This window comes from Natator depressus, chromosome 1 (genome assembly GCF_965152275.1).
Source record: "Natator depressus isolate rNatDep1 chromosome 1, rNatDep2.hap1, whole genome shotgun sequence".
Classification (NCBI taxonomy): Eukaryota; Metazoa; Chordata; order Testudines; family Cheloniidae; genus Natator; species Natator depressus.
The window spans coordinates 234,888,577-234,900,590 of NC_134234.1; the positions used below are offsets into that span (position 1 = coordinate 234,888,577).

At 39.5% G+C, this 12,014-nt stretch overlaps 1 long non-coding RNA gene across 1 annotated transcript in view; it reads right to left on the reverse strand.

Annotated features, from left to right (window-relative positions):
* Positions 1–9,246: 9,246 nt before the first annotated feature.
* Positions 9,247–12,014, reverse strand: part of LOC141985341 (uncharacterized) — a 58,133-nt gene continuing 55,365 nt past the window's right edge. The window contains exons 4-5 of the long non-coding RNA XR_012638911.1: positions 11,090–11,171; positions 9,247–9,373 (exon numbers count right to left, since the gene is read on the reverse strand). This is a non-coding gene — a long non-coding RNA (uncharacterized LOC141985341). The remainder of the gene's footprint in view (positions 9,374–11,089; positions 11,172–12,014) is intronic.

The window sequence follows — 12,014 nt, forward strand, 5'->3', positions numbered from 1 at the left end:
TAAAATTTTACGGTAATTAAATCCAGGCTACTTATGCTAGATTGTGTTTCGTACAGAATTTGATTCCAACAGGTAAAGGGTTAATGAGTTCTAATTATATATGGTCCAAACTTGCATCCATATAAGTAGCTGGATTCCTATTTGATACACAGACCTTGGAACAATAAAAGTACAATAAACCGTTGCAACTGATATTCTAACTTAAACCTGCATTTCTTTAATTAATCTGGACACAGGACAGACCTGCTGAAGAAGTCTGGTAGCTTCCAAAAAGGTAAGACTGCTTTTTTAGCTCTTTCTCTGGAATCATGCTTCTGTGTTTAATTAAAGGAAAAAAGTGGGTTTTTTTTAAGAAAATCCAAATGGGTGTTTTGTGATTCTTCTGTGCAATATATAAATGGCATCTAACATTCTTCTGTATGTTTCCCATAAAGTTAACCCAAGTTTTCAATCTTGCTAATACATATGCCTGGCAGCTTTTTCTTCTACTGGCTCATTTATATATAATGTACCAAATTCACACAGACAAACCAGCTGTCCGAAAACAGAAATAAGAGAAATGTCCTATTTTATATTATAGCTATTTTAAATACCCCTTGCACATCCTTATAATATAGTAACAGCAGAATAATGCAATAATGTTATTGTGTCTATTGCAAGTATCTTCCAATACTCAACAATTTCTTCCTATGAGTGCAAAAATTAAAGATAATAATATTATAATCTCTCTCTCTCTTTCTTTCTCTAAATGGATATAATGTCTGAGAAACTTTCTTGGACAATATAATCTGGATGCTTTCAACGTCGCTTGTTTTATTTCACAACAAACTTACATTTTATCACATGATTGCTTTCCCAATTATAGTACAAAATAAAAGGCATCATCAAATAGTTTAATAGGTGCAGAGGAAAATGTAGTTTTGTTCATCAAATGAAGCAGAAAATAACGTGACAACAAAAAAAATCTGTGTGGGGGATCGTAAATTATTTGTATTGGGTTATCTACTCTATAGCTTCTAAAAGGGTGCGTGAGGGTCCACAAACTTTATTTATTTATTTTTTAATAAAGTACATGTTGGGATGAAGTATGGGGGGGAGTTCATTTCTATCAGGGTCTGAAATCCTTCTAATAATACATTATTAGCAAAAGTATTTGCTATTTTTGCCAATTTACTCAGACGTATGCTAAGAAATTAAAAATGTTTGTATGTATCTGTCAGCTCTTAGATTCCATGGTGGTAGGTGCCTTAGGAAAACTACGGCAGTTTGTTTTTCCTCCCCACCCATAGGCAGGTGTATGTGTGTATCTGTCCCCATTAAAAAAGTAGTAAGGTGTCTTAAAGTTATCGCCCAGAACAATACGTTCTACAGTAAGCAATATTTGGGGTGATTACTGCAGAATACCATAGTATCTTTATCTTTGTGTCTGGACTGTGCAGTGCATGTGTGTATGTATTATTTATATCTACATCTCTATGTGATTATCTTCAGTTAACTTGAAGGACAAAGGTTGCTTTAGTCCTGTTTACCATTGGTCTAAGACCCTCCCCTGCCACCTATGCCCACCCCACCAGTGTAAACAGACAGAGTAGCCCTCCATCTAATTAGCTGTCTTTAAGGCAGGGCTAAGTGGGCTCAGTGGGGGGAAAGGCTTTCTTGGGCCCCTCCAAGCTTCTCACTGGCCCTGGCAGACAGAGCGAAAGCAGCCTCCAAGAGGTACCGCAAACTCTCTGACATTATATCCACGGGTTATCATTATAATCTTTTTTTTAAAACCCGATCGATCGCTCCCGACCACAATGATGCTTCAGGGCATCTCTCTCTCTGCTGGGGAGTGATTGACCATTGGGTATCATTAAAGAGGGGAGGTGAGCAGAGGGAGGAGTGGAGGGGAGAGAAAGACAGAAGAGGCAGTGGTAGCAGCAACAGCTCCAGCTCCTCCTTGTGTGTTTCTCTCCCTCCTGGACTCCACTGACCTTTCACTCAGGAGCCAGCTGGAGCTGAGAGAGATTTAATTGAACGGATTCCTCAGATGTGTTTGGGGTTTGGGTGATGAAGGAGCAGGAGAAGGAGGATACTGTACTGAAAGGAAAGAAGGGAGTGTATGGGGGAGGGGGAGCTTTGGATGACCTTCAAAGGCTAATTGCTCAGCTCTTCTTAGGCCTTTGCTGGGCTTCAGCTTGCACAGGGGACCCTGTTGTTTGGTAGAGCTGAAGCTCCCCCCCTCCTCTACCACCACAACCCCCACCCTCCCCGCTCCCTCAGAAGTGCAGCAGCAGTGGTCTCTCCCCTGTGACCCTCCTGGTGCAATCGATAGCAGTCGAGCCAAAGTGGCCGCCTCTTCCCTTCCGCCTCTGTCAGGCAGCGCGGCATTAACAGGCAAGGCTCATCCTAATTTCCCAGGCCTCCCTCATTAATCTGAGTGAGGGAAAGAGAAAAGAGGAAGAGAAAGAGAGAGCAAGCCAGCACAGAAGCACTGAGGCTTACCTCTTTAATGTATATATTTAAAAAATAATAATCCAGGCTCTTCTCCAGTTTAAGTTTTTTAAAAATAATAATAAACTAAAATAACTGAAGGACCTATTTAGCAAGAGAAATCAAACCCCACCTCTGGCACTCTTGCACTTGATTTTTCTTCCATTGTTTGCTCCTAGCATTTTACACCTATACAATATAATCAGATTAAGAGTATATGTGCCACCGTTCCCTCCCCTCCTCCCTCCCTTTCCATCATGCCAAATCAACACCCTCGGTATTTTTTTTTTAACATAACTAAAAAGAAGTGAATGAATCTCAGCTGAGTTAAATGGGTGACAAGGGAGATGGGCAGAAAGAAATTCATCCCTTCTTGTCTTTGAGAGCAATTTAATTAGGCCCAGGCCTCCTGTGAGCGGGTAAGGAAAAATCTGGGGGTTGGCTTGCCTTGGTTTCCTGTAAAGGCAAAAGCGGCCTTGGACACACATACAGAGAAAGGATTTTTAAAGGATCATGTAAGAAGATCAACAGATAAGCAGCTAATTTTGTGTACTTAGGGAGCAAATGAGTGAGCACTCTCCCACTGGAATAGCCAGAGTGATGGGATGAGGGGGAGAAAAATAAAAGGAAGCAAAGGAAAGATCTAAAGTATTTCACTATTAATTCTGATTGCCAAAATTAAAGATTTATACTGCTTGATAGGGTACTCTGGCTGTAGCTTTTACGGTGAGAGAGTGTGTACATATATTTATATACATACATATACAGATATAGATTTTTCCTTTATACAGCTCAGTTATTTTGAGAATTTTCATCAGAAAACCACTTTTAGACTAATTGGAGTCTGTGGAGAGGAAACCTCATTTTTGGTTCAAATGAATTTTCTGAAAATGTCATTTGATTCAGGAAATATGACTGATCTGCCCGATTTCTTGATAAGAAATGAAATGAGCCGTTGTCCTTCAGGATATCATAGACTTGAAATGGGGGATTTTATGGTTAATGCCATCAGATAGAAGTGTCCTACTTTGAAAAGAGAAGTCCATCAGCCCCAGGGAAAGGCTGAAGCCTGAATTTCGTCTCTAAATCCGCAGCTGCAGTTACAGCTGGCACACAGCAATGATAGATTTTTTTTCTCAAGCAATAATTACAAAGTAAATGGCAATAAATAACAGAACGATTAATAACAAAAGAAAAAGTTAATAGTTTCCCACCTCACAATTTTTAACTCACAGTGTTTCCCCTCAATGAACTGGTCAGAATTGACCACTGAGGCAAAATTAACCCTTTGCATTACAACACCCTATTGTTTAATAATCTAACAAACAGTGAACCTGTATTTGTCTTCATGGTCCCATACAGCCATCAGCTAATTAAGCCTCATAACACGTGATGTAAGTATATATTGTTCCCTCCATTTTACAGATGGAGTAACTGAGGAAGAGTGGTTAAGTGATTTACCCAAGGCCACAAAGGGAGTTGGTGTCTGATCCAGGATATGGACTCAGGAATCCTTGCTGGAGTGCTGACAAGAGCTAGGCAGGAAAGAGTTTTCCCATCTTCGGAAAATTTTCAAGATTTGGAAATTGGGATGAAAAGTTAAAATCTTCATGAACTGACAATCTGCAAAAAATTCTGGTCAATCAAAACATATTCTCACAATAAGTATGAAATGTTTTATTTTGATTTTGACCATTAGGGTTTTTGTTTTTATTTTTTACCATAATTAACTTAAATTTCAAAATGAAAAGTTATTTCAATCAAAACTCAGAATTTTTGATAAAAAAACTGTCAAAACAGGAAATTTTGACTATTTTGAAAAAAAATAAATGTTTTCAAAGCAAAAAAAGTTAGTCAAAACAGACCCTTTTCCCCCAACAGTTTCAACGAATCAGCATTTTCTGACAAGAAAACAGTTTTCTCCAAAAATTCCTGGCCTGCACTAGTGCTGACACCACTAGTTCATGCTTCTCCTTTGCAACTCACATGCAATAGAAACATTGTCATTAGGATGAAGGGAGGTGCAAGTAGACAGGGACAATAGAACAGGGAATATGAGAAGGACTGATAATTGTAAACAGAGATTTCAGGAAGCTGATTCACAATTTATGGGCTATAGGCGGTACTGAAGAAACAAACTATGAACTGTTTATTAAAGAGGGAGCACACTACGTGGGACTGCTGGTATAGATGCAGAGAAATATACATGAGACCTATCACCCCTTTTCACAGAGATGGGCCCAGCTTTCAAAGTTGGATCTGTATCCAAACTTCAAAAGTGCTGAAATTTGGAATTTTGGTTCAAGTCTCTTTACTGCCACCCACACTGAGAATGCTCAACCCTGATCCATATCCTGCTGCCAGTGAAGTCAATGACCAAACTCGCATTGACTTGAGTGGGAACAGAAGCAGACCCTAATACAGTGATTACTTCTTTTACGGCCTGATCCAGTTAAGGTGGCCGGATTCTACCACAATATGGATAGAACAGTTAACAGGAAACTTTAAAAGATCAAATAAAAGGCAACCATGAGAATGGAAGGAAACAGTAGCAAGAAAATCACAGATGCACATATTGAGATTGACAGAATTTTTAAGGAACAGAGAATATATATACATATGTATGTACTGCCACTGCAGCAACTGTTATTAGTAGTGAGGAAAATACCAGCTCCTTTACTGACCGAGTTAAACCAGTTTCGCTTCTCAATTAGTTGTGGGACAGACGGTTTCCTAAATGCACAAAATGGAAGCAGCAAGATGATGTACTACCCTAACCTTCCTTTGTTAAATGGAAACAAATGGGCCTCTCCATGATGCATCACTGATCATCCTCAATGTCTCTTTGTATTTCTAAATAATGTCATGTTACAGCTTTGCAACGGTTTTTTTCCATAAGGGCTGGCCTGATCTAAGCAGTCCTGGGGGTAATACTGAGAAGGGTACCTGACTGCACTATCCCCTCACATCAAAGGACTGGGCAACTCTCAGTCTGACACAAACTCCTACTGCAGTGGCAGAGGTGCAGAGAGGGGAAACTTCTTGCCCAAATAGTCTGTCCAGCCATTTGGGGATCAACCAGTTGTAAAGCTGGCCCTGCTTCTTCATGAAGCTGAACTTCTCACCCAGCGATTTCCTCACAAGGCAAGGAAAGCTGGGAGGCGGGAGGACATTAAAAAGGCCTCTCCTATTCCTATGCCAAAGAAAATATTTCAACTCCTTGCAGTCAGGGTATAAGAGCATTTCAATTAATACTCAGAAGTTCAAGCACAGGAGTTACAGATGGAAGAGAGAGAGTGACTACTGCAGTATTGTTCCCTACAGTAGATTCCCCAGAGTTTAAGCCAGTCTAGTTTTAATTGACACAAGCAAAAGGATTTCCACCATGGTTCTAGGGAGACTGTTCCAAAGCCTAAGATACTCACTATTAAGAAATATTTCCTGACATTCATCCAAAATTTTCCTTTGCTCCTACTCCTATCTATACCACATTCTACAACATAAAGCACAGGCTACCACTAGCTTTCCCTAGCAAGATATTTTTAGACAATTTGCTTATGTGCACTGAATATACTCTTTTCATTGGCTGGATACAAGTATATGATATACAGTATTCTCTGAGCACAACATACATTTGTTTTGTACAGCAACCGCTGAATAAAGAGGAGACCAAAGAGAATTACAATGGTAGAGGCATTGATGTATGAATAGTTAGAGGAGCAGAAGAGGAGATCACATAATTCAGCCCCAGATTGCACCCTCAAGAAATCACACTGAGTTTCCCAACAGGTAAGCATCTTGATAAATCCTTATAAGCATGATGAAAGCAGTTTGCACAAATAGCAGAAGAGTACATGGTGGATAAAATCCCAGATACATCAATTCTTTCTTGTAGACTTTTACCGTACTGCATTTAGCTGGAGATACAATAAGGTTCTACTGCAAACACTATCAGTTAGTCAGCTCAAAAATACATGTAAGAATCTTAAAAGAAAGAAAAAATAATTACAAAGGAACTATAATGTAGCAAATAGCTCTTAAAATATTTTACAGTAATAACTGAGCCTTTCATCTTCAAAGTGTCTTATAAACATTGACTCAACAAATAATCATTAATTTAGTTTCACAAAGACCCTGAGGAGTAGTATTATCCCCAGATGGAAGAAAAGAAGCATAAGGGCCTCATCCTGAGAGGTGCTGAGCAGCTGCAACTCTGAGATTTCAGAAAGAGTTTCAAGTACACGGTGCTTCTCAGGATCAGCCCCTGTAAGTGATTTCTCAGGCATATAGAAGGTATGATGTTCAGGAGGTAGGAACAATCTTCAAGGCTGATTTAGGGTTTGTTTTTGCAAAATCAAAACCTGTCCTCCTCAGCTTATCCCTGGTGCCCACACTCTTCCTAGCAAAAATAAATAAGTAAATAAAAATCCCTTTTTCTTTTTAATTGGTAAGTATTTTACCTCTTTAAATACCCAGTGACAGAAATACAGGGATGCTGTGTGCTGTTAAACAGGTGCCATGTTCCACACGGCATTTAAAAAGTCTGTATCTATTTGTGAAGTGCTTTTGTATCTTTTTAGATTATAAAGTGTATATAAACTGTATACGTAGGTTATTTTGCAAACTACAAAGCTGCACAGAGAATAACAACATCGAATTGTAAGATTCTAGATTAGCACACCAATAACAGGAAGACAAGTCACAGTTAACAGTGCCATTCTGTCTGCTGCTCTGCCTATAATGAAATATTGTAGATGTCTTGTAATGATGTTCCCTATTGTAAAATACTGTATTATTATTGCCGGTCAATACATAGATGCAACACAGATTGAGTTTAAAATATAGGGGAAACAATCTCAGAATTTTTTTGCTTTTGTCAGATGCACATTTAATGTTATTTTTTCAAGGTAACATAATGCTGGTAAGTGAAATAAAAACTCATTGGTCATATTGCGCAATGACTTACACCCTGTAAGAATGCAGAAATATTTGAATATATTAATCCATATTGTATTTTGCAGTGCTTCTATTAGGTCATACTTCTGGCGCTTAATTAAGGTATTTTTCCTTTTACTGGACGTACCATATTTAATAGATTAGACAAGAACAGGAAAGAGTTATTTAAATAATAATTTTGTGGGTCAAGAAAAAATCTAAACGTAGAAGAACTTATTTTGCCACTCATTTGAAAACTATGATTTGTAGCTTCAGAACAGAACCCAAAACTGTTGCTGAAAAAAAAGATACAAAATTTCCTAGTGTGGACAATAGCTATAAATGGAGCCCAATCATCAAGCTTCACCTTTTATGTGCTCACAGCATCTAATATTAAAACTTTGGGCCTCTGGCATAGACTATTCTTCTAACCCTGCCCCACACACACTTACCAGATTCTCATCTTCTTCAAAAGTAGTGTGCTAGGCCTGCGTAGTGGATCTGCCCGTAGCCAATTCTGGGTATCTGTGGCTAGGGATAAACTTGTTTCAGGATAAACCAACAAAAAGTTATTTTGCAAGTTGCATCACCTCCCTCCCTTACAGCTAATACGAAGAGATGCTCCAGTCCTCCTCTCTCTCTCTCTCCTTATTTCAGACTCTGTTTGCCTCACTTTCTGTCCTCACAGGGTATCCTGGCTTATAGAGAGCACTGCTTGCTCTTACAGGTACTTCCCACCTACTGAAGAGTTGTGCATTATACCCTCCATATCAGCCAACTCTGGAAGGGCTCTGCAGAGTTGCTGGGAGCCTGCCTCCTGGCTATAACACACCGTGATTATGTGAAATAGACATGGAGAAGGTTGAGATTAAAAGGGTGAAATGATGATCCCAGAAAAATGACAAGTTTTAGAACCTCTCCTCCTCCTGGCTTGGACCCGTTAAATCTGTAGTTAGTCACTGCCTCAGGGAGGACTGGGCTCCTTAACACATGTCCTTGTCAGGATCAATAGAGCAAGGGAGTGACTACCCACATGCTGATGCCTCGGGAAACCTGCCACCAAAACCAGGGGGGAAAATGAAGGCAAAAATGTATTTTATTTGTTTGATAAAGGCATATTTTCAAAAAAAAATAATCATTTAAGTATCTGAGTAGCTTCACGAGTTTGTTTATATTTTTCGTTTAGGAATGTCTCTCAGGTCCTTTCTTTGCCAGAAGCATGGTGGGCAAAATCAGGAACTCCGGCTTCCCCAATGTATTTGACAACTCTATGGATTATTCAAGCTTTCCCACTGAATACAATAAAAGAGTGATCGAATAAAAATAAATAAAATCATGCTTTCCACTTATTCCATAGGAGACTCTCACAGTGTTGACAAACATAATTGAATTAAGACTCCCCCAACAGCTCTGAGAGGTAGCCAAGTATTATTATCCCCATGTTACAGATGGTAAAATGGAGAGTGAGAGAAGGTAAAATTTTCAAAGGCACTGAAAGTGACATATAGAAAGTCAATGAGACTTAGGATCCTAAAAACTGAAATCACATTTTAAAATGAGACTTAGGTCTTGCAACACTGAGTAGATCATCACATAATGCATATAAATATCTGGACCCAAGTCAATTTGGAAAATGGGATTTAGATTCCTAAGTCACTTAGAAGTTTTTGAAATTTTACCCAGAGAAACTGCATGTATTTGCCTTAGACATAATTTGTGACTTTGGTCAAACCAGGAATACAACCCAGATCTTCTTACTCCCAGCCTAATGCCGTAATCAGAAAAAAAACAATATTAATACAACACCTCTGCAATCATGAGTGTAATCTTAGAAATCATTGCATCAGTGGCAGTAACAGGATAGTCCAGTGGTTCTCAAATGGTGGTCTGTGAAGAGATGGCTGTTTGCATGGTGTTGGCTCCCCTTCTTGTTTTCCAGCTGCTAAATTCCATTAGGAGACACCTAAAAATACATTAAATACTTCCTTTTGTTACTTTTCCATATGAGCAATTTCTGCAGTTGCCACTGGGATGCTATGTGATGACTAACGGAGAGGAGGTGGCTGCACGATCTTGAACTGGAAGGGGGGTGGTTCATGTGAGAGACTCTCAAGATATGTTTCACGCTAGGAAAATGTTGAAGAACCCCTAGGAAAGGCTTAAGAAACCAAGCAAGATATAGAGAAATTTCCTCCTACCTGCCAATTTTATTAATGCTTCACAGTTACTTTCATTCAACAACAACAGAAAACATTCTTAAGGAGGTTGGCTACTTTATGTGCTGCTTAATCAGGACACCAATTAGCATAATTTTCATTATTTGGGACACAATGACAAGGGTTTAAATGGTGTTTGACATAGGCTGAATAGCTGTGAAAATCTAAACCCAGGTCTTTGAATACAGAAGGTACCAATTCTTTGAGAAAAGACAAGATGCATGTGAATATCATTTTATTAGGGATATAGGAATTACAACTAATAATAGTAATATAGAGCTGTTCATGAGCACATCTCAAAGACCATCACAACGGTTTTTAGTGTATTTGTCCTCACAACACCCTTGTGAGGTAGGGAAGTGCTATTATCCCCATTTTATAGATGGGTAATTGAGGCACAGAAAAGTAAGGGACTTGCCTAAATTCACAGAGGAAGTGTGTGGTGCACAGGAAATTGAACCACAGTTTACCACTTCCTAGACTGGTGCCCTAACCATCCTTACCATACCAGATCAGACTAGTGGTTCATCTAATCCAATCTCTGGCAGTGGCCAGTATCAGACACTTCAAAGGTAAATCGAAGAAACCAATTGGGCAAAAATAGAAGAACATGTCCATAGGAAAAGTTTCTTCCTAACTTCCTGTCAAGTAGGATTGACTTATCTTCCAAAGCATGAAATTTTATATCCCTTTCATTCTTTTATATTTTTTTCAGTACATGACTTGATGTCATTTAAAGTCTTTGCAGATTGTTTTTTTTTTTTAATGGCTGTCTCCTAATCAGACTGCTACTTACTCCTTTCATTCTGACTTTAGTGGTGGGCATGGGCTTCTCTCAAATCTAAAGGTATGTAGTTATCCTGTAAATACAGCAATCTAAATCAAACTTGCCCCTTTCAGTTGTTGCTGCCACCTTCCTTGGTCGCTCAGCCTTCCCCCTCACCTGTTCTTCAGAACCACCTCTCATTTTAGCATCACCTCCTAGTTTTTCACTCCTCCTTTCCTCTCCAAGCCTTGCTAACATCTCCCACTTAACTTCTCTCCCACCCCTCCAACTGTGTCTCCACCCACTCCTCTCTCATCACTTCCTGACTAACATTCCATTCCCGTCCCTCTTCCGCACAAACATTCCAATCTATACCGCCCGCCCTCCCTCCCTCCGCTGTTGGCTGCCGCTCCATCCTGCATTCTGCCTTCTATGCCAATACTATCTTGATTTAAACCAGAAATCTCAACCAGCCTGCTTTGGGAATCTGAGAAGAAATTCTATTTTAATCAAAATAATCCAGGAATGCAGGAGTCATCTGAGATAATATGCTGTCCACTGCGATATCTTATTAAAGATGATTCAACTGTACAATATTTATTATTAGAAAGGGAGGGGAATGTCAAATCATTTGAAGAATACCCTCTTTTAAAATTCAAAGTGGGGTAAGAATAATGTCAGTTAAATGCCTTGTTACCTTAACATGCCTGCAGGTATCCTCAAAATGTCTACCTTGCCTTCCAACCAATGCAGTTTGACATACGTCCAAAAGGTGGAACCTTCAAGAAAAAAAATGAAATGACATGAGAACTCCTGTGCTTTGTTTTATTTTTATTCTCTCCCTTGGCCATGTGCACCTGTTAGGTTTCTCCAACCTAGAATTGCTGCCGCTTAGTGCTACCCATTTTGGTAGAACCTTGGATTGGGATTTTCCAATGAAAGGAAGAATCTAAAGCCCCAGTTCTGTGCCGGACTTCAGTGAGGCTCCAGAAACTTGCCCACACACAGGCTCAGTGCTCTAGACAGGTCACAAATCCAGAGTGTAGGCAATAGTGTGTCAAGATCAAACTAGCATGTTTCTGGATGTCTTATTTATTCCCCTTGTATAATCTCTGTCTACCTCCAACTAGAGGGGAATCACGCCATCATGAATATCCACCTGCTGAGTGGGCTAAATTCAGCATCTTTCCGAGTTCCGATAATGCTGCTGCTTTTTGATTAGCTGACATTTGTGCTGAGTATCACAAGCCTCATGGTGTCGCCTCCATAATATTCCCTACTCTTGTGTCAAAGTAATAGTGAGTAGACAGAGGGCCAGAGTCTGTCCTGTTACACCAGTGTAACTTTCCTACTGGCCTAAGTGGAGTTGCTCTAGATTTACACCAGTGCAACTGAGAGTCAAAACTGGCCCAGAGTCAGATTTCAAACCTGGACCTCCATTTTATTATGCCACTAAACGGGGACTGATCTATTTTGTGATTCTTGCTTGAGGTGGCACTTCTGAAACAGCAAAAAGAAAAGTGGGGGCACAGCAGGTTAGCATAGTAACATACTACCAGACTATGCTGTGGAACTGCTGAACATATCTACCTTCCTACCTGTCTCATGGACAGCTTCATCTG